Here is a 24,959-nt window from a genome sequence, read left to right as displayed (position 1 = left end):
GTTGCGAAAATTCACTGCCATCCAATTAAATACCCTCTTTCATCAAATGTAATATCTTGAGATTGTTTGATTACGTCCTATGCAAAATATGCATTGAGGGTAATAATAGAAGGAAATTAGTCGAAAGATAGACGAAAGAGATCTAATGTTGCAGAGCCTGGAGGACATTCATCGATATTAATATAGCTTGGTATGCACTGATTTTCATATCAATGACGCTTCGCCCCCCCCCCTGAAAATACCTGAAGTCGAGGTGGGAGGGAATCGAGTTATTGAAACCGAACTGAGAACTATTCTTTATTTTACTTACAGTTAATAAAAAGGTGTATAGGTAAAAAGTTATATTTGTATTATATCTTTTACTAGTGGGGGGGGCTTGAATATGGTATTTTAATTTGTCCTGATTTCGTATATATTATTACTAAATCGTGATTTCAAAAGTAAAAAAAAAATGTATTTGGGTGCCATCAGCTAGAATCGAAACCGAACACAAAACTGTAGCATTCAAAGTTGGTTAAGTCACCACTGTACCAACGTTACACGCATATGAACTGATTAAAAATAAACTAAGATGGATGTACAAGATGTATAGCAGCTCTTTTTTCAATTTTAATCTCTTTTTGACTCCCTAAAAACTATTTTAACCGGGTAACAGAACGGTCCATGAAAATTCCAATCCTTTGAGGCCCCTAGCGCCGCTCTGCGACTTTTACTTTCGGAAGAGATAGCGTTTAAAAATATAGAGACAGATAGACAAAAAAACATAGTGAGGTTTGTAAATTAGATATTATACTAAATTGACCTGAAAAGATTGGGAAAGCCTTTTTTCACTCAAGGTGCTCATTATCTACACATGCGCGAACAGAAATACAGTGGGGTCTCATAAATGTTTGCAAATTGTATAAATTGATAAATGTATGCTTCAATATTTTCCAATAAAATAACTATGTTACTCACTGTTGGATATGCAAATATATGAAGTAAATTCATAGAAACGGAAACCAAATAATCATATTCTGGGAGGCATGGATCTTTAAATGATTTCAGGAAGGAATATGGGCCAAAAGAGTTTGCAAGCACTCATTTATCCGCAATAAATACCATTTTTAAACATGATATAATTCGAAATATTGTGTGATCATGATTATAGTACCATATATTGATAACATATTACAAGAAAACAACAGTTATTACTCAAATAACAATTAACAGAACAATATGAATTTATGAAACTATTTAACCCTTTATTCGCTTTCCTCCATTTTTAATACAAATCAATCAGCCTCCTATCAACAGAGGATGTTAATGTATGCACTTGCTGAGGTGTGATTTCAGAAGATAACTTCTTGATTCTCTCCCAAATATCTTTTTTACTATGGAATTGATGCCCGTTTTCGTAAACCTTCCTCTTCAGAATCGACCAGAGGTTCTCTATCGGATTCAAATCCGTGCTCTGAGGTGGCCAGTCCATCAGACGTTCACCAGAGACCCCCTTGTCTGAAAGCCAAGCTTTTGTGAACCGAGAAGCATGGCTTAGGGCATTATCTTGTTGGATAATTAGATTCTGGTTGAGAGCATCATTTTGTGAATTCAACCAGGGCAATAATTTGCTTCCAAAAACTTGCAGTAGTTCACAGAATTCATTTTGACACAGTCAGGGACAAGAAAAGGACCAACAATCTCACTTCCAATAATACCAGCCCAAATCATCACTTTCCTCCTCCCTGTTGACGTCTGAATCGCAAGCGTGAGCTATTGCCTTTAAGAAGCCATCCCTTGGCCCAACCGTCGGGGCCGTCGAGGGTTGCTCTGACCTCGTCAATCCAGAAAACATTTTGAAAATTTGTTTTCAAATATTTAGTGGCCCATGCTAGTCGCTTCTGACAGTTTATATTACTCAAAGGAGGATATTTTATCTGTGTTCTCTGGTCGGCTATCTGTTTCAAAATCTGATTTCGGGTCCTTTTAGAGATGCCAGACACTCCTGCATGGTCAAAATAGCTTTGCTTGTGCGGTGTGGGTTTGCTACAAACTGCTCGTGATTTTTCTAATATCTCGTGGTGAAGTCACCTTTGGTCTGCCATTTTTATGCTTTTTTCTTCCATCTTTGCCGTCAATGACGAAACGTTTCACAGTTCGATGATCTCGTTTCAAAGTTTTCGAAATTTCCAATGTAGACTTCTTTGCAGCAAGAAATTTAACAATTTCACCTTTCTCCCTATCTGTCAAAATCTTTCCTTTAGCCATTATCAATAAATTAAGATTACCTGCATAAACTTTTGGCTCACCTGAAAAGTGGAAAATGTCGAACTATTATTAAATTCTGGCTTTTATCGTAAAATGTAGTAATGGAACGAACCAGAATGGCAACCAGCAAATGATGGACGCGTCCAAAATAAAAAAAATATAGCAAAATTAATAAAGAAATTGAGAAAAAATAGGCCTTCAAGCTCTTTTGACCCCCACTATATGTCAAATAATGAAGTGGAAATGAAATCATTTAATTAGCAATCAGTTGGAGGCATTGTCAAATGAAATAGGAAGTTAGAGCAACTTTAATTATATACCTAAGACGGCTCCTTTATGATGCCAGTCTCGTAATTTGTTTGTGTGAGTCTGGCTTGAAACCAGTTGAAAGGTATACAAAGAAGAAGATGGATAGACAACGTCTGCAAATAGATAGACATGAACACTAACCAAATAAATACATTGAAGGATACCCAAAAGTATTACTGCATATTCTGTAGCTCAAGGAGAAAACATTTAACAAATAAAAACCCGTTTTGATTGTGATATATGAGTGACAAAAGCTTTACGTTTATTCCTATTGATCATTTGAAATAGACACATGGTAATAAGAAATAAAAAAGGCAGAGCAACTTTAATTATATATCCAAGATGGCTTCTTTATGATGTAAATCTTGTAACTTATTTGTGTGAGTCTGGCTTTCAGGCGATTTCTTCAGTTTCTTTGATTTTTAATTAAGGATGAAACTATTTGGATGCTCGGCTTAGGACTGTCAAGAGTTCTTGGAAAGCAGCCATATTTTCTATCGCATGGGTCTAGAAACAAAGCATCACAAAGATTGCAGATTTATTTGTAAAATAAAAAGACAGAATTAAAAAAAAATCCTCATTAGACGCTTACGAATCAGATGAATATTTTGGTTTAGAATCAAAGACTTTGGTCGGCAGAGAAAATTATGGAGTAAATTTCATAGAAATCGAATCAGATGAATATTTTGGTTTAGAATCAAAGATTTTGGTCGACAGAGAAAATTATGGAGTAAATTTCATTTTTTGTTTTAAGCAACGTGGACAAATATCTGATTGTGTAAGAAAAGAGATGTTCAGAAAACATCACGATTGAAAATTCTGTGGTATAGTTACATATAATGCAAGAATATTGGTACAGACGTACTTCAAAAATAAAACGGGGAGTAAGCAGAGAAGCCAAGAAACGAAAAGGGGGGGGGGGTCAAATATAAGCACTTGTGCAGAATTCGAACCAGACGTAACTAACCGTCCACTCGTCTTTGCTTGGAACATGACATCATCCACTCGGGTAATGCGAGGCAAAGGAGAAGACGATCTTTCGGGAAAATGTTGATGAAAAAAATCAACGAAACAAGCTGGGAGCTTCTCGACAGTTATCTTTTCGAGTTTATGTGGAGACAGAAATTTGGTAATGATCCTTTTGTCTCATTCTTAAACCATAAATCGGAAAGCTACTCGGTTGGGTTGGCGAATTTCTTCCACATCTGCCGTCTCTTCTCACCCTACTTTGACATCGTCTGATGCGATCGTAGAAAAAGTTTACCTAATCCTAAGAGAATATCCCGGCTGTCTTTATTTAATTAAAAAATAAAAAAAAATTGGTTGCCCAGCCCCACCCTACAGATAAATAAAGTTAATGAAAAGAAAAAAATATAACAAAAACAATTTTTACTTTACATTAGTTACAAAAATAAAGAAAAAATGAAAAAAAACATAAAAAAGTGATTATTTATATATTTTTTTTATTTTTTATTTTTTTTTACAAGGTGGTCACCACTTATCAAGGCCCGGAAGCCACTCAGGGCTAAGGGTTATTGCAAGTACAGTACGTTAGTGTGGAGATTTAATGAAGTATCTACTTAACGAGACGGTTCATCAGGAATTTGTTTACGTTGAACTTGAAGACATCCAGGTTGTAGCCAGGTGGGAAGCAGGCAGACGGAACAGAGTTCCACAGGCGTGCAGTTCTAAGAAAGAAGCTTTGTTCATGGAATCTACCTTTTGAGTTAGCCACAGATAAAGAGTGGGGAAAATTTTTGACAGTGGAATCAACTAGACGGGTGTTTTTCGTAAAAGATTGGCGAGGGGGGGACCAGAGATTGGAGTTTAGACGAGCACCTGTCATGAAAATAACGATAAAACAAAGATAGACTTGCAACGTCTCTTCTGTGGGAGAGAGATTACAGGGAAGCGAAAAGGGCATCCCCCACTGAGCCACAAAGTCTATTTTGTACTCTGTCAAGGCAGGATAAGCTGTTTTTAGCAGCTCCTGCCCAGATATGGCAGCAGTATTCCATCCTTGCACGTAATTGGCTTTTATATAGATGAAGAATTGCATCAGTAGTGAGATATCTTCTAGAGCTGTAAAAGGATCCCACCATCTTTCTAGCGACCTTGGCAACAGACTTGATGTACGTGTTCCATTTCAGATCAAAAGTAAAGGTCAAGCCCAGAAGCTTGTAAAAACATGGGGCTTCTCCTAGACGAGAGCTATCCATTTCAGTTCATGCCAGATGGGGATCAGAGTGTTGATGATGTAAAGATAGGAGTTTGATTTTAGATGCATTAAAGGTAACCAGCCACGTTTTCCCCCACTGAACTACGTGCTCGAGATCAGAGGAGAGAGAATCAGAGAGAACTTTGTCATTTACAGCCTTTGATGTGTTGCCGTAGATGGTCATGTCATCAGCATAGATGTCAACGAATGATTTAAGCATGTGTTTACAACTTTTGCTAAAAAATATGAAAAACAATAACAACAAAAAATGGTTTTCTTATTAGTTTTATTCAAGTTTGTTTGACCAAAAAAAAAAAAAAATAGTAAAAAAAAATACAACTTATTTATTTTTTTTCACTTAAAAAATTTGTTACAAGAATAAAACCGTAATTGTTACGGTAGGTTGTTGTTTCTTTTTTATTTTCATTATATTTTTTGATGATTTTTATTATATTTAAATGTTTTCTCAAGTATTTTCCCTGAGTAAAGGTTACGCATTGATAATCAGCGACGTTCGATAAAAGCCGGCGATTGACGTCATGTCCCGAGCAAAGCTGCGCAGCCAGTTAGTTATACCTGGTTCAAATTCTGCACAAGTATCCAAATATGTAACAAATAAATATTACAAAAGGTGTAACGTTCTCCCATTTACATGTAGAGTTCCTCACATAATAAGAAAGACAAAGAAAGAATTCAACTTTTATTTCCAGTTGAAACAACAGACATTTATTTACAGGTACTTTCCAGAATAATGCCTTGTCTCTTTTTCAAAAGTCTTCTCGTACTCCAATGTGCGTAAGAAAACTCTGCCGTATTGAACACTCTCAGTCCACGTATGTAACACGTCTATTTCTGACCCTCTCTAACCTCAAGGGTCTTTTTTTTTATTACATTTTCATCCCAAATAAGGCACATTGCCACTTTGTTGTAGGGGACTACTATCAGGGACATAGGCATCAGGGGTACTGTGCAGTGAGTTGGGCAGCAAGATGTCGGTTCACGTTGCACTTGAACTTCTGCATGTCAGTACAGTTGGGGAAGCAGGGACCCGGAAGGGAATTTCAAAGTCTAGCAGTTCTGGGGAAGAAACTACTGGAGTAGAAGGCTCTCTTACATCTAGGGATCTCTACTGTGTAGGTGTGGATTTAGCTGATTGTCGGGTTTCTCGAGGGGTATTTTCGTTGAGGGGGCACAAATGCTTGCAGTTCGTAAGAGCATTCACCGTTAAAGTACTTGTAGAACAGGCAGAGGGATGCAATATTTCGTCGATGGAACAGAGGCTGAAGTTTAGATGACAGTTCAGGACCTATCAGATTGGCGACACTCTCTTGAACCTTGTCTAGGAGCAAGAGACTAGTGGCAGATGCACCAGCCCAAATATGACAACAATACTCCATACATGGGCGAATGGTGGCCTTATAGATGTATAGGATACTTTCGGGCGTTAATATCTTTTTAGCACGGTAGAGTGAACATACCTTCTTCGCAGCGGTCCTGGTGATACTCTCAATGTAATTGTGCCAACTCATGTTGCCTGTGAGCGTTAGGCCAAGGAGTTTAAAAGATGTACTTTCAGATAAAGAGTCTTTGGCCATTGCTATTGGTGGTAGAGAAGGTTTCTTGTAATTATTGAAGGAAACGAGTTTAGTCTTGGCAGCATTGAAGGTGACCATCTATTTATGTCCCCATTCCACAACAGATCGGAGGTCATCCTCTAGTGTTTCTGCCATTTCCTTAGATATGTGTTCATTTGTTTTCCTCTTGTATCTGTTATAGAGTGTGGTGTTGTCAGCATATATAACCATCCCACAGGCAATTTTGTCAGGGAGGTCATTTATGAATATTAGGAATGACAGCGATCCAAGGTAGACCCCTGAGACATTCCCGCATTTATATCATATTGTTTAGATGTACCATCGTCGAGGACAACCTGGATTTTTCTCTTATCTAAGAAGGATTTAATTATATTATATATACTTCCAGTGATGCCGTATAATCTCATTTTCTTGAGAAGACCCTCATGCCATATCCTGTCAAAGCCTTAGATATATCTAGAGCTACCGCTCTACCCTCCTCCACTTTGTCCAGTGAATGGTATATACGTTCTGAGATTACAGTTAGGATGTCTGTTGTGGAACGTGCTTATCTAAATCCATATTGTTGGTCAGTCAGAAATTTAGCATCTGTAAGGTGGTGGACTAGAGCTTGGTTAATTATGGTCTCAAATATGTTGGCAATAAGTGGGAGGAGGCTAATGGGGCGATAATTTACTGGGTCAGTTCTTTCGCCAGAATTCTTGAAAACTGGTACTACAGAAGCAGTTTTCCAGCAGACAGGAAAGCAAGATTCATTAAGGCATTTGTTGTAAAGTTTGGAGAGAACTGGAGCTACTTCGGTGGAGCGCATTTTTAATAGCACAGCCAAGATGAGATCAGGTCCACATGCTTTTGCAGTGTCAAGATTTCTTATGATAGCATGCACCTGAGAAGGGGTGATTTTCAGATCGTCTAGTGTGGCGTCTGTCCGCAAAGAAAGTCAGGGAGGGGGTGGTTAGCAGGGTCCAGTGTCGAGTCGGAGGCAAACCGACTGGCAAGCATGTTAGCCTTCTCAGTTGCAGAGCAAACAACCTCGTGATTGTTGGATAGTGGGGGAATTGTTGATTGCCATTATTTACTACACTGTTGTAGATTTTCCAGAAGTCGTGGGTTCCTAATTTCTGTGCTTTGTGAGTATTTTGATGGTTTCTGTAAATTCTCTCTTAGATGTCGCTATTTCTATCTTACAGTTACTTCTGGCTTCTATATACTTCTGCCTGTTTGAACTGGACTTATGTTGGTTAAATTTGTGGTACGCATGCTGCCTTTGTGCTATTGCAGCTGCACAAGTAGAAGTAAACCATTGGGGAGAGGGGCCTTGCTATAAAATTTGCGCGTGGGAACTTTTTTTTTTTTCATATAATTTATTTCCTTCTTCCTTTGTATATGTTGGCTGTTGCTGCTGCCAGACATGCGTCCGTACTCTGTTACAAAGGAAAGCTAAGTTACTCTTCTACCTACCTGTATAAGTTTTGTGTGTTTCAATTATTTTAAAGATCTTATTCAGTTCGAAAAACAAGTAGTACCAAGTTGGTAATTAAAACCGACAAGAACATGGCCGACAAGAATATGCCATCTTCCGAATGCCAACAATAGGTCAAAAGTTCATAAATAAACAAAATACTGATAGAAATTCACCGAATGTGTCATAATGAATACGTTTAAACACACAAAAGTAGGTAAAGTAGGTAATAGAGTAACTTATCTTGCCTTTGGTAACATTTATTTGTTATGTATTTGAATGCTTTACCTTTTCTTCGTTTGTTGGCTTCTCTGCTAAATCTATATAACTAAAAGAGTAGATGTATGAATGTGCAAGTATCTGTCTGTGTGAAAATATTTAACCAATCAACTCTTAAACTACTTGTCACATAACACTTAAATTAACAAAAAAAAATGTAATTATACACAAAATATGGTTTATAATGCGTAAAATCTTTGTTTGGATGGATGAATAATTGCGTACAGAAATATATTAACAAGTTGAAATGTAAAATGTTTATTTCAACTCGCTGATATATCTTTATTACTTTTGCATTCATAGCTCGAAGTGGTTCAATTTTAAATCTTTCTTATCAATTTGTTGATACCTCAAACGTGACTGGAACCGTAAAGTTCATGGTTTCAATTCTATCTGATGGCATCCAAGTCATTTTTTTTCTTACTTTTGAAATTAGTACTATATATATATATATATATATATATACATACTCTAACCAAGTCTGTCGACCTGTTCCACAAACCCCAAAAACTCAACATGAAATATCTAAAAAAAAAAAAAAAACACGAATAAACCTAGAACCCTATCCTCCAACGTATACCTCTACTACCATGTCCTCTTCTCCAACATCAGGGGTCTACGTTCCAATCTTCCGGAGGTTGAAACACAATTACAGGAGCAAAACTGGCATAGGGCCGACCACTTCCCTAGATGAGTTTATAATAAAAGGATACTCTAACTTAACATCTAAATCTGAGCCCCAAGATCGCCATGGACATTGAATATGCACCTACATTAAAGATGGCTTTCCGTGTGGTAGAGATATCTCCAGAGAAGACCCTAATTTACTTTATATGTGCTTCCGGGTTGCGCTTGCTTACAATACCGCATTCATATTTGCCCTCTATCACCCCACAACAGCGGGGTTACTGTCCTTAAGAGTATATCTGAGAAAATTGACCTCATCCTGTCTGCTCATCCTTCGGCTAACATTCACATTTGTGGTGACTTCAATGTCCATAATGTGGAATGGCTGACCCACTCAAATAAGACAGATGATGAGGGGAGGTTCTGTCATGATTTTGCCATTGCCTACGACCTCAGTCAGATTATTCACGAACCCACCCGTGTGCTTCATACTACTGGTCAGTATGCAAGCCTTCTAGACCTTTTTCTCACAACTTCCCCTGGGATCTTCCGATCACACAGTTGTATCAGTTAAGATAAAAATGAAATACAATAAGTCTTCAGATGTACTTCTCCACCGTACTGTAAATCAATACTCTATGGCTAACTGGGATAGCTTCCATACATTCATATCTGACCTACCTCTGCATTCCATGTTGAAAAAGGATGTATACTCAATAGTATCAGACCTGACCGAATGGTTAATTGTAGGCATAGACCGATTCATACCATCTAAAAGTTAAAAAAAAAAAAACTACCAGCCAGCCATGGTTCTCCCCAGAATATGCTGCTGCCATTGCACACAGAAATCACTTTTTCCATAGCTACCAACATAATAGATGCACTGAGACTAAAGCTGCTTTCAGGAACGCCAGCAACCACTGTAAAAGAGTAATAAAAAATGCAAGAGAACAATATGCTCAGTCACTCAAATCCAAAGTAGCTGAGCAGCAGCTTGGTTCCCACCAGTTTTATATATAGCAAACAGGATCCTGAACAGATGCATGAGGTCATCTCATCAGCATCAAACAAGGCCAAACTATTTGTCAAGAACTTTGCAGCTAATTCTACCCTCTGCGACGAAGGTCATCAACTCCCCGTATTTCCTCTTACAACAGATAACACACTATCCAACATAGAAATATCTGTGCACGAGGTCGCCAAACTAATCAACAACCTTGATTCCAGTAAAGCAACTGGTTCAGACGGCATTCCAATTATAGTGTTGAAAAAGCTCCGACCAGAACTTGCCCCCATACTTACAAAACTGTTTAAGTGTGGCCTTAAAGAGAAGTGCTTTCCAACACCCTGGAAAACCTCGTCAGTATGCCCTGTATTTAAGAACTCAGGTGATAAGTCATCTCCCTCTCATTACAGACTAATACGTCTCTTGCGTGTAATGAGTAAGCTACTGGAATCCATATTAAATAAAGAAGTAGTCAACCACCTCAGCAGAAATAACCTCCTTAGTGACATGCAATATGGTTTCCGTTCTGCTAGATCTACAGCTGATGTGCTAACAGTTATATCCCATAGGATTAGTGAATCTCTCGACAAAGGCTTCTTTTCTAAGGCAATTGCTCTTGACATATCAAAGACCTTCAATAAGGTTAGGCGTAAGGGTCTACTTCACAAGATTTCCAGCTACGGTATAACTTGAAATGTTTCCTCAATTATTAAATCATTTCTCTCTGATAGGTTCATAAGAGTAGTGTTGTTGGGCAGCAATCAGAGGCCCACAGTATTAATGCTGGAGTCCCCCCCGGGGTCCATCCTGGGCCCAACTCTCTTCCTGATCTACATCAATGATCTCTCAAAACACATACTTAAATCATTCGTTGACATCTATGCTGATGACTCGACCATCTATGGCTACACATCAAAGGCTGTAAATGACAAAGCTCTCTTTGATTCCCTCTCCTCTGATCTTGAGTGCGTGGTTCAGTAGGAGAAGAGATGGCTGGTTACTTTTAATGCATCTAAAACCAAGCTCCTAAATTTACATTATCAACACTCTGTTCCTCATCTAGCATCAACTGAAATGGATGGCTCTCGCCTTGGGGAGGCTTCATGTTTTGACAAGCTCCTGGGTTTGACCTTTACTGATCTGAAATGGAACACGTATATCAAGTCTGTTGCTCGGGCCGCTAGGAAAATGGTGGAATTCTTCTACCGCTCCAGAAGATATCTCACTAGTGATGCAATTCTCTATCTTTATATAAGTCAAGTACGTCCAAAGATGGAGTTCTGCTGCCATATCTGGGCTGGAGCTTCAAAAAACAGCCTATCCTGCCTTGACAAAGTACAAAATAAACTTCGTGGCTTAGTGGGAGATGCTCTCTTCTCTTCCCTTCAACCTCTCTCCCACAGAAGAGACGTTGCAAGCCTGTCTTTGTTTTATCTTTATTTCCATGGCAAGTGCTCGTCTAAACTCCAATCTCTGGTCCCCCCCCCCTTGCCAATCCTTCATGATAAACACCCGTCTAGCTAAAACCACTGTCAGTAATTTCCCCCACTCTTTATCCGTGCCTAAATCAAAACGTAGATTCCATGAACATAGCTTTTTTTCTGAGAAGTGCACGCCTGTGGAATTCTCTTTCATTTGCCTGTTTCCCACCTGAGTTCAACTTGGATGTCTTCAAGTCCAACATAAACAAATTCCTGGTTAATCGCTCCGTTAAGTAAAACACTTTATCAAATCTCCAATACCAACTATTACTACGATATTATCCCATTGATCATTGTACACAAAATAACCCTTATCCCCGAGTGGCTTCCGGGCCTTGATAAGTGGTGACCCCCATGTAAAAAAAAAATATATATATATATATGTATATATGTTGTCAGGTCATGTCATATGCTACTAGTACCATGTAACCCAGTACTACCTGCCTCATGATCGAGTCACCGGCGACTAAACTGGTACCTTCACCAGACTTGTTTGGTGAGGAGGGTGGCTAGTCTCCCTGAAAGATTAAAAACAAGACCTTCCAATGGGCGAATGAACCCTTTTTCGGGGTCAACGGCCAACTAGCACCGTGTGTGTTTGTGTATATGTATGTGTGTGTTAGGGTGGAGAGGGCTCCCATAAGCTGTAGTGAAGGCAACTTTTTAGGAGAAGTAAATCTCTGATTTAAAAAACCATAAAGCGGGAGACCAGTACCCGCATTAAGCTGGTCTGCAGTTTAACTTGTTGCTGGCTATCTTACTCTTGCTTGTTGCTGGATCTCAACATTTTGAACCGAGAGAGAGACTTAGCTGTCGTACAAAGCTAAGACTCTGTAACATCACCTGTGTATAGATACTCCCTTGGGCATTTGTCTATTAAAATGGTCCTGTGGCGATGGAAGTAATTTTTGGGCTCATGAGCTTTAAGTGTCTGAGGGAGTGGCACTCGTCTGACAAGACGTTGCAATCATCTTATATATATATTAGTGATATATTAGTGATAGGATGATTCCAATATTTTTCATAATTCCGATACAATTACCGATTCCATTCTAAATTCCCGATTCTGATACAATTACTGCTCTTGATTTCAATCCTTCATAAGTCTTTAAATATTTAACTATAAATTTGTCATTTTTCCCCGATTACCGTACAAACACATGTTAAATGTGCTGATATTTTCTCAAATGTAAAGAAGGTTAGTCTATAAATTTTAGCTTTAAAGGTAGTTTAAAATAAATTCTCATTTTATTATTACTACCAGCGGTAGAAGATTTTGTTGTAAATAAAATCAAATGAAAAGAAAAGATAATTAAATGAATCCTTTTTGGCATTGGGAAATTGGCACAAATTATTCCGATTCGAATGCCCCAAAAAGTTCCGATTTTTCTGATTGTCAGATTCGGATTAATCGTCCCAACACTTGGGGCGGCTGCAGCAGCAACAACAACAACAGCCATACTTTAATTTCTTACACGGGAGGGTGGGGGGAGCACGCTACCACTAGGCAACACGGGTCCTGCTCGTGAAGGATTTAATTACATTATGTATTGTTCCAGCCTCTGTCCCATCGACGAAATGTTGCATCCCTCTGCTTGTTCTACAAGTACTTTAATGGTGAATGCTCTGACGAACTACAAGCACTTGTACCCCCTCGACGTGAACACCCCTGGCAAACCTGACAAGCAGCTAATCTCACCCCTTCACAGTAGAGATCCCTAGGTGTAAGAAAACTTCTACTCCAATAGTTTCTTCCCCAAAACTGCTAGACTTTAGAACTCCATTCCGAGATTGTGCTTTCCCAACTGTACTGACATGCAGAAGTTCAAGTGTAATGTGAACAAACATCTTGCTACTCATCTCCCTTCGTAATGCCCCTGCAACTAATGTCTCCAATAGTAGGCCCCTACTTCAAAGTGGCACTGTGCCTTGTTTGGGGTGAAAATTGAATCTATATATATATATATATATATATATATATATATGTGTGTGTGTGTGTGTATATATGTATGTATATATATATATATATATGTATATATATATAGAATTCAATAGAGATTTGGCTACAATAATAAATACCGGGTCACAAAAGTCAATCAATTTAATGGTACAACTCCTGTCTTCATAGCTGTTCAACCTTCAGATGCAGAAGTACCTGAGGGGTCTATCCTTGGACCATTATTATTCCTGATATTCCTAAATGACCTCCCTGATAAAATTGTTTTGGAGATGGTATATTTGCTGATGACACCACTCTCTATAACAGGTACGAGGGGAAAACGAATGAACACATCTAAGGAAATGGCAGAAACAGTAGAGGATGACCTCCAATCTGTAATAAAATGGGGACAAAATCCAGCATGAATCTTATATGAAACAAAGCTAACTCACATAGAGCATGGCCAATAATAAATGAGTGACGTATGTCATCTTCTCATGACTGTGATAAACATACGGTTGGGGATCGATTATGAATTTCATATTCCTTGTATATTTCCGCTGTAAGAAGAAAGCCAACTTAGTCTGCCCAGCTATGACTGGGTTGAATGAATTATTTTGAAAAGCCAAATAATGAATTCATATAAGCTGAAATAAGCTGACAGATATCAAAGACAGTTTGTTTTTAAGTTCTCACACTAAGAGTGCATTCAGGTAGAACCATTGTTTGAGAATAAGGAATAATGACAGAAGGGGCACTAAAGTCTGAAGTTGATCCTAGCAAAGCCAAGTTGGAATAGAAAAATATACAAACGTTCTTGGAATTTAATTCGAATCTGCATTGAAATATAAAGATCCTAAGATGTCTCGTTTTTCGCTTATTTTTTAGTAAACGTAATTAGAGATAATGTCTATGCTTGAATAGCAAACGAAAAATATATCAAAAGCTAACGTTGTCAGAGAGCTTAACTTCAAACTTGGAAAGTTTTCTGCAATTTCTTTGTTGCATATTGATTGGTCAGTAACATTTTAAATTAAAATAACAATGCCATCACTAAACACTCGTCTAACTACAACCACTATCAACAATTTCCTCCACTCTCTATCTGTACCAAATCTGAATGCAAATTCCATGAACAAGGTTTTGTTCCTAAAATTGCCCGCTTGTTCCACTGGTCTGCTTTCTAGCTGACTACAATATGGTCATCTTCAATGCAAATAAGTTCTGGTTGAGCCCACCTTTAAATAATTAATTTCTACCCCATTCCCACCACTAACAATTAATACGCTGTTGTCTCAGTGATTTCCATACACTCATTAACTATTATCCTCAAGTAGTCTTCGTGCCTTGATAAGTAGTGATTTCTATGTAAAAAAAAGGTTGAACGAATTCATTGATGAAGAGATGAACTATGTAGTTTATTAAATGCACCTGGTGCTACCAGATCAGGCTTTCCCAAGATATCGGTTTTTGACTTAAAATGCACCAAACATTGATGTTAGTGTTTTTTACCCTTTCCTTTTACAAAACTTAATCATGTTTTGCAAAGCTTAAAACAAAAACAATTTCCCTTATAAAACAACGGAACCAAATCAAACCAAGCACTATGAATACATATTTGAAAATACAAAGAACTTGAGGCACACAATCTTTTACCAAAAATACTGAATTCGGCATTAAATAATCTGAAAAGAGTTGATATGCCATAAAACAAAACAACTAATTATTAAATTCATCCATGCATCTCTATAAGAGGCTTTATCGATTAATCGGTTCAACAGTTCATATTTAAGTTTTAAACAGTATTTCCATTGTTAAACCTGCTTTACTTTTAAATTCGTCAACCAATGTTTATCCATCCGTTAGATGTACTAATTATTAGTGAGTAGGTTTCTTAATAGAAATATTATTCAAATATCTTTTATGCAGGTGACTTCACATGTATGATAATCAGGTTATAAACTAGACAAAAAAATTACAAAGTTGACTTTTCAGGAAATAAGCATGGTTTTCATGAGGATAGGAAGTGATAGAAATTAGGCAGAAGTGATGTCAGACAGACAACTAAGTGAGTGGTATTTGCCATCAGGAGAGACAAGATATGTTTTAGAACGATCTGACAAACCGTTAATATAATTAATCCATGTACTTAAAAAAAAATTGACTCTCTCTCTCTCGTTTACTCCCTTCTCCTCTATTTTTCCCTCTTGATTTTCAGCAGAAATAGATAATCGACGGCTGATGAATAAACTATCACTTTTTCGAAAGTGTAAGAGTTAAATAATTACAATCTATTTTGTTTTGCATTAGAATGATTTATGTTTTTCAGTTAGACCACGCGTGTGTAGGAAGCAACTTCCAGCCAAACCTTTTTCCATTTTTCTTTTTTTTTTGACAGTCAGTTTTTGAGAATCAGGTTGACGAGACGTCATATTTCTTTTGTTTTCAGAACCCAGTCTCATTTGCATACTACGTGTAAGTTTACTGACTTAACATCACGTAGACCAGATAAAATACTCAAACTATATCTCACTTGTTTATTAGTACACGCATTGGCGGGGGTTCAGAATTTCCTCCCTTTAAAAAATAAATCAAAGAAAAAACTGTATGATATACGTATTAGTGATGGAAAGAAAATATTATGCACAAAAGCGATGTAAATTAGTAAAATAGTTTATTTTTATAAAGATTTTAAGCAAATTTCAGTTTTACTAATGTGCCCCACTTACCATGTTAGGATATATTTCTAAAATCTCAATTTAGAGATATCTACCTATTTCCTTTTGATTATTTTCAAGATGGCGTCGCGAGATCGTCGCTTGTAGTTTAGCAATAAAATTGGATTTTCTTATTAACAAAAATGTATATATATATATATATATATATATATATATATATATATATATATATATATATATATATATACTTGATCAATTTATTTGATTTTTATGTGTCATATTTTCTTTCCCTCACGGGTATGTATGTCATACAAATTTTTATTTATTTTCATTTTTTTAACATGGAGGGGGGGGGCAATCTGGACTTGCACCCATGCATCTCTACTGGTCTACTTATTCTTTTAGTCATTGTTTTGTCATGCAGAAATTGAATTCTTTTTTTTTTTATCTCATTAAAATCACATGTAATGTGTATACGGCACAATCACATTGACAGACCGGTTCTCGCCAGATCACCGAAGTTAAGCAAAACCTTGTACCTTGGGAAGACTAGGTGCTCTATGTACTGCATCGAGTCGTAGAAATTTCCAGGTTGGTATCTGGGGTCGTGTTCAACTCACTAGAGATGCACCCCTGAATCAAAACAGAAAGCAATGGGGAAACTACCGTCTTTACTTGTCTTCCCAAAATTACCATCGCTCTACAATTTAGAGAGCCATGGTCGCTGTTTTAAAAGAAGGGCTGCTAATGATTAAAATCAAGTTAAATATTTTCAGTGCTGGAGGAGTGTTGATTGTACCCACTCAGAGATTGGAGTGTTGATTGTACCCACTCAGAGATTGGAGTGTTGATTGTACCCACTCAGAGATTGGAGTGTTGATTGTACCCACTCAGAGATTGGAGTGTTGATTGTACCCACTCAGAGATTGGAGTGTTGATTGTACCCACTCAGAGATTGGAGTGTTGATTGTACCCACTCAGAGATTGGAGTGTTGATTGTACCCACTCAGAGATTGGAGTGTTGATTGTACCCACTCAGAGATTGGAGTGTTGATTGTACCCACTCAGAGATTGGAGTGTTGATTGTACCCACTCAGAGATTGGAGTGTTGATTGTACCCACTCAGAGATTGGAGTGTTGATTGTACCCACTCAGAGATTGGAGTGTTGATTGTACCCACTCAGAGATTGGAGTGTTGATTGTACCCACTCAGAGATTGGAGTGTTGATTGTACCCACTCAGAGATTGGAGTGTTGATTGTACCCACTCAGAGATTGGAGTGTTGATTGTACCCACTCAGAGATTGGAGTGTTGATTGTACCCACTCAGAGATTGGAGTGTTGATTGTACCCACTCAGAGATTGGAGTGTTGATTGTACCCACTCAGAGATTGGAGTGTTGATTGTACCCACTCAGAGATTGGAGTGTTGATTGTACCCACTCAGAGATTGGAGTGTTGATTGTACCCACTCAGAGATTTCTTCAAGACCTGAAAGTATACTAGTATAAAATAAATTATCTGAATATATAGCTTGCCCAAAGCTTTCATCTTAAATGGTTTTTCTCATATACTATAACGAGTCACAGCTTATCAAGGCCCAAAGGCCACTCGAGTATAAGAGGTGATGAGTTCGTCAGTTGGTCCATGAAACAATACCATAAGAATTAGTAACGATAGTTGAAACTGAGCAGAACTTGATTATTAAAGAAGACAGCTTAACAATAATCTGTTAATATAAGACTTGAAAATTACTATGTTGTAGTCCGCTGGAAAGCGATCCAGTAGTATTGTGTTTCATAGACGGATAGTTCTTAGAAAAAAAACTTTGCTCAGAGAAGTTTGTTTATTTTTAGGTATGCAATAAAAGAAATTAAAATTAGTTACAGTAGTTGTAACTGAGTTTTTGTTGCAAATGATTTTTCCTTGGGGGAGGTGACTATAGATTGAAGCTCAATCAAGCACCTACCATGAATATAAGGACAGAATAGAAAACGGTTAGAAACCTCCCAACTGTGAGAAAAGGGATGTAGGGAAGAGACGATGACCCTCACACACTAAATTGTGAAGTCAGTTTTTTACTTTGCCAAGGCATGAAAAAAAAGAGCGTTGAGTTACATCTTCCCATATGTGGCAACGGTACTCCATCTTAGGACGTATTTGACTCTTATAGAGAAATAGAGAATTGCATTAGGCGGGTTGATGCAAGAGAATAACATATAAAGAATAAAAGTAGATCTCTTGCCAAATATTGGAGAGGAAAAGTGATTGTGTTTACATTAGAAAGTTAAGAGCTGCCTTTAATGTCACATGGAAGCAGAATCCTGCTAGAGAGCAACTCGATGAACATCTTCTTCGGATCTCATCTCTGGTACGAGAGAGAATTACCAAATTTGCTAAGTCAATGCTGGAGAGAAAAGGATGAAATCGTCAGCGATGTTCTTTTATGGGTGTCAAAACAGAGATGAAGTTCAGTTGCGAAATTGTACAGAACTTATATAAAGAAACTAGCAGAAAGCTCAAAATCCTTCCACGAAGACATACATTGATGATGATGATGAGGAGGAGGAGGAGGAGGAAGACGAGGAGGAGGAGAAAGAAGAAGAGGAGGAGGTAAACGATTCAAATGCTTCAAAAGTAGAATTTGATCCTTCAACTTTGATTTTAAATGAATTCAGTCAAACAGTGCCTTCAGGCTAAAATCCGAGTGTAATATTAGTTAAAAACGACCTTGTGTCACACATTGCTCTTGTGAGGAAGCAATTAAATAGCAACAGCGAAACGGCGTATCGCTTTCTAACCGTGAAAAAAAAGTTGAGGTTCATCGTTTTTTTTTTAACAGCTGCTTAAGAGAATTTTGGTTGGCTGTTTTTTGCTTAGCAGCATCTCAAATATTCTTTAGGTTATTTAATGCCAAAACAAGTAAATTTTGAAAAATTGTCAATCTTGAAAGTTTAAACAGCATTTTCATCAGTTAAGCGGAAGTGTTGAATAATGTACTTGTGTACTAATCAGATTAACATAGTACTTCCGTCAATCAGTCCCAGTGAGAGGATACTTCCGCCAGTCAGTCAGGCTGAGGGGTTAGTTGGTTGTTTTTGCTTCATGGAATATCCACCTCTTTTAGGTTATTAAATGCCGAATCCAGTAATTTTGGAAAAAGTTTCTATGCTTCAAGTTTATGATATCTTCAAATATTTATTTTTGGAGTTTGGTTTTGTTATTTTACAGAAAGTAAATTATTGTTTTAGTTTTTGACTTTGCAGGACATGATTGAGTTTTGTGAAGGTAAAGAAAAAAAAATAACAATAACATCAATATTTGGTGCAACTTTTGGCCAGGAAACCAGTGGAGTAATGATAACAAAGGGGAAACTCAGCATCCCCTCACTACTGTATGCCTTTTAGTTATACATAGGATCTTTATAAAAGAGAAGAAACAGTGCATTTTACAAAAATGTTATATATGATATGGTGTAATGTTAGGGAGAAATAAAAGAGATGCAAACTAATTATATAAGCGGATAAATATTATTAATAAAATCATGTGACCACCTCTTGTCCGTGTGTATCTACGCTTGCTGCCTATACATGACTTATAAATTATTATTTTATTATCTATTATTACATGATTATTTATTGGAACTAAACAGCCAATAGATTAAAGTGCACAAATTAATTAATTTTCTAATTGGATTAACAAATTAAATCAACCACAATGCATTTCAATTTCGTACAACACAAAAAGATATAAACATTAAGCGTTCTATGAAAATCTGCACTAAACGGCAATCATTTCTATAATATTTTGAGTTCCTAATAATGTAAAAATAGTTTGAGGACACACAGACAGACACACCTTGCATATATATTAGTATGATTATATATATATATATATATATATATATATATATATATATATATATGTGTGTGTGTGTGTGTGTGTGTGTGTGTGTGTGTATATATATATATACATTGCTTCATTAAATAAATATTGAGTTTTAGTTGAATGTATGCGTGTGTGCAAAAAGAAAATAAATGAAAATAATTGCAATTACAGATAAATATGTTGTAGCATTAACGTACATTACTTTCCACAACTGAACAATAAACTTGTCTGAACAGATCAATCATGTATGCCAGAACATTGCTCAGTTAAGAAAATCATGATTAATCATATTCAATCGGACATATAGTTCCATTAGCTAGAATACAAATCCTAGGCAGAATCAATATATATATATACATATATATATATATATATATATATATATATATATATACACACATATATATATATATATATACTTATCAAACAATTATCTATGGACACGTGTTGTGAAGATAACAGTTTTATAAGTCAAATAAATAATGTATTTATATATTTTTTATGGAAGGGGGAAGTTTGGTCTTTTCGAAAGACATTTTTTATTCCTACACATCATACAATAAAAAATGAATAGAGAAAAGATATAAACTTTTATACTTTTCACAATATATATATATACATATATATATATATATATATATATATATATATATATATATATATATATATAGTGCCACGCAAAAGTATTAGATACATTACATTTTTTTTCTTAACGCTATTTAGGGTTCAAGATTTTACCTAAAATTTGTATATTCCTATATAGTATATTCCTATTACTATTCTAACCTATATTTGGAGTAGTAATTACAAAATAAAAGTTGAGAAAGTTTATGTTTAAGGAAAAATATGAATCAACAAATACAAAAGTATTGGATACATTTAAAAACATCCCTTTTCTAAAATAATTGTAGATGATTTTTGCTTTGCATGTTGCAATGATGCAAGTGAGTTATCACTGACCAATCAGAGAGCTTTATATTAAAATAATCTTTATAAAATTCTTTCGGTTTTATGTTCACCTGCTTTAAAATCAACCAGATCATTTATATAAATTGCCTACAACAAAAGAGTTGTCAATAGATATTCGTCAAAAATCCATTGATAAGAACAAAGAAGGAAAGGAGTAGCGAATAATATCAAGGGAACTTAATCTACCACTTAGTACAGTTAGAAACGTTATTAGAAAGTTTAAAAACCCTGGTGAAGCTGTTGTAAATCTTCCAAGATGTAGTCGATCAAGGAAAGTAAATGAAAAAAAAAAAAAATTCAAGGTGGGTAAGCAGAAAGGTACAAAGAAAACTTTTATTACTCGTGGTGAAATTCAAACCGACCTCAGAGAAGCTGAGATTGATGTGAGCAATCGTACAGGTTTTGTTTCAAGATCTCCAAGAACAGTTCCATTGTTGAAGCGTCAACATGTCAAATCACGTTTGAATTATGTTAAAACATATATGGTTAGAAAAGAAAAAAAAAAAAGTACCGGGTGTATCTGCATCGCTCTTTGGGAAAGAAGAAGAAGGAAAGGATGGCCAGCGCATTTGTATACGCGAAGGGCATCTTGGGAAGGCAGAGCATGATGGGAGAAGCTATTTTTTTTTCCTGTCTCTTCCTTTTTTTTTCTAGATAGGAGGATATAAAAGCAGGGAAAAATTCCCTGCGGCAGCAGAGAGAAAAGAGTCGTGAACATCTTCTCTTGAAAAGAATTTTGTATTGCTGACGTTCGGATTGTGCGGTGTGACATTGGTGGCGAGAGGCCAGGTGTGGTCGATTGGAAAAGAAGAGGGCAGAAACGTGCTGTTGTCGAGAGAGTGACTCACTCCTTCCCGAACCCCAGAACCGAATCCTGATTATAATGCTAGACATATGAAAAGAAAACCACAAAAATTTTGGAACAAGGTAATCTGGTCAGACTAAACGAAAATAGAAATCTTTGGAAGAAACACAGCAACACATGTATGGCGGGAAAATGGCACCGCCTACAGCAAAAAGAATACCATTCCTACAGTGAAGTTTGGCGGTGCTTCGATTATTGAATAGGGGTGTTTTTCATCCAATTGTACTGGTGAATTAGAAATCATCAATGGTAAAATGAATGAGCGTATATACAGGGATATTCTGGAGAAAAACCTCCGGAAATCTGCTGCTTTGTTGGGATAAAATAGCAATTTTGTGTTTCAGGATGACAATGACCTCAAACATAATGCCAAACTAACCAAAGAATGACTTAAAAATAACGAAATTGTCGTTCTTATTTGGTCCAATCAGCTTCCAGAGCTCAACCGAACTGAAAATTTGTGGCAAATATTGAAGTTAATGTTCAAATGAGGAATCCACAAAATATTCAATAAGTAGAAGAGTTCTTCAAAGAAGAATGGCGCAAAATATGTGAAAATCTTTGCAAAAAACATGCGTGAAACAACAGAAAGCGACTGGAAACTGTTGAACGCAACAAAGGATATGCAACAAAATATTAAATTAATGTATCCAATACTTTTGCGTTTGTTAATTTATATTTTCCCTTAACTATAAACTTTCTAAACTTTGATTTTGTAATTACTACTCCAAATATAATTTATAATAGTAATAAGAATATACTGACCAAATTTTAGGTAAAATCTTGAACACTAATTAAAGTTATGAAGAAAAATGTAATGCATCCAATACTTTTGCGTGGCATTATATATATATATATATATATATATATATACTAGACTAGACTACCCGTGACCCGTTGGGTCAGTATGTTATATTAGCTATGGAATTCATGTATGAGCGTGGAATTCATGTATGAGGTAAAGAAAATAGTTTTTTCTGACATAACAGAAACATTTCTATGAAAGTATATTAAAATGAAAAATCGCGGATGGATCACTCAAACATGAAAAAAAAGAATCCTCGCTATTCGTGTAAAGTTATCTATTTTTCCGAATAATCGCTCAAAAATCGAAAATTAAACATGATTTTCCTACGAATTGAACGCCGACAAAAGTAATTTAGCAGCAAAAACGCACATGAACCTACTGATGAGAAATATAAGAATGAAAAATCCATATTGGAATCCTTCAACCAAGTTATAGAAACTTAAAATCTAAAAAAAAAAATAATTAATCAAACCTAAATAAATAAAATAAAATAACACTAATATTGAAACAGATTAGTAAATGTGTCAATAAATTCCCCGTTCTCACACAACTATTTTGTATCCAGAAATGTAAACAAAAAATAAAAAGGAAGGAAGGACGGAAGGAAAAGGGACGGATAGAGAGTAGTAGTAGTCTTGGCTTTACTACAATTGTTCTTATGTTTGTCAACAGGTTAAAGTTGTTTAGTTGTAAGAAAATAGCGACAGTATAGTTGTAATAAAGAATAGTTGCAAAACACCCCCACTCTTCCGATCTTAAATAATAATTTTGAAATAATAACGTTAATGATATTAATTGTTCAGGTCTAAATCTTCAAAAGAAGCGATTTGTGTTTATTTGTTTATGTTGTTATGGGTTAATGTTTATGTGTGCATGCACAACCGGATGTCATAAACCGGAAAGTGGGTTACATCACTCGTTACAAGGTCATTTGAGTTTTATAATTATATATATATATATATCTATATATATATATATATGTATATATATACTAGCTAGAGGCCTGGCGTTGTCCAGTCGTACAATATGCCTAAATATGATATTTTAATTTATGCAGATTGCGTATGCATTATTACCGAATCAGTTCTTTATTTATTATTATATATAATAAAGAATAATTTGCCCGGTGGACTAATTCACACACAAACAAAAAAATAAAAAATAAGAAATAAGATAATGTCAATTTTATTTTTATTTCGGACTATTAGTTTCATCTTTATTAGTTGTTGTTTGTTTTTTTTATTGGTTCACAACGTTTCGGCCAACTTCCTCTGGCCTTCGTCAGGTGGTAACCGCGACGGATAGGAACTGACGAAGGCCAGAGGAAGTTGGCCGAAACGTTGTGAACCAATAAAAAAAAACAAACAACAACTAATAAAGATGAGACTAATAGTCCGAAATAAAAATAAAATTAACATAAAAATGCTCATCTCAAAATAAAATATTCCAATTAAGGAATAATATATATATATAAGATAATGTCGTTCGTCAAATTCCATCTATGTTTGTTTGCAATATCATGTCAGCTAATATCTGTGCTTAACGATGAGAAGTCACTTCTGATTAATATTTAGTTTTAAAATATGCAAATGAAGAAATAATTTGCGGCGATTTTAAATGGTACCTCTTCTTTTATCATAAATTAAACTTATTAATAAGGAAAAAAAAAATAAAATGGTGAGGTACATCCATTAAAATACTTGTAGAATAGGCAGAGGGATGGAATGTTTTGTCGATGGGACAGAGGCTGAAGCTTAGATGCCAGTTCAAGGCCTATCAGATTGGCGACTCTCTTTTGAACCTTGTCTAGGAGCGAGAGACTAGTAGCAGATGCACCAGCCCAAATGGGACAGCAACACTCCATACATGGGCGAATGCTGGCCTTATAGAGGTACAGGATACTTTCGGGTGTTAGAAGTTTTCTAGCATGGTAGAGAGAGCCCTGGCAATGCTTTCAATATAATTGTTCCAACTCATGTTTCCTATGAACGTTAGGCCAAGCAGTTTGAAAGATGTACTCTCAGATAAAGAGTCACTGGCCATTGCTATTGGTTGCAGAGAAGGTTTCTTGTAATTATTGAAGGAAACAAATTTAGTCTTGGCAGCATTGAATGTGGCCATCCATTTTTGTCCCCATTCCACTACAGATTGGAGGTCATCCTCTAGTGTTTTTGCCATTTCTTTAGATATGTGTTCATTTGTTTTCCTGTCATGCCTGTTATAGAGTGTGTGTCATCAGCATATATACCCATCTCAGAGGCAATTTTGTCGGGGAGATAATTAATGAATATTAGGTACAATAGAGATCCAAGGATAGACCCCTGAGGCACTCCCGCATTTATATCATATTGTTTAGATGTACGACCATCGAGGACAACCTGGATTTTTCTCTTATCTAAGAAGGATTTAATTATGTTACATATTCTACCAGTGATACCGTATGATCTAATCTTCCTGAGGAGACCCTCATGCCATACCCTGTCAAAAGCCTTGGATTTATCTAGAGCTACTGCTCTGCCCTCCCCATCTTTGTCCAGTGAATAGTATATACGTTCAGAGATTACAGTGAGGATGTCTGCTGTGGAACGGG

General features: G+C 36.2%; 1 long non-coding RNA gene across 2 annotated transcripts in view; it reads right to left on the bottom strand.

The window, feature by feature from the left end:
* Positions 1-24,959, bottom strand: part of LOC145246628 (uncharacterized) — a 588,880-nt gene that overhangs the window by 403,059 nt on the left and 160,862 nt on the right. The gene's annotated exons all lie outside the window — the stretch shown is intronic.

The sequence above is a fragment of the Euprymna scolopes genome, chromosome 24 (assembly GCF_053919585.1).
Source record: "Euprymna scolopes isolate OS-2025 chromosome 24, ASM5391958v1, whole genome shotgun sequence".
Taxonomy (NCBI): Eukaryota; Metazoa; Mollusca; class Cephalopoda; order Sepiida; family Sepiolidae; genus Euprymna; species Euprymna scolopes.
Note: the sequence above shows the minus strand (reverse complement) of the source record. Positions and strands in the feature narration are given on the sequence as shown.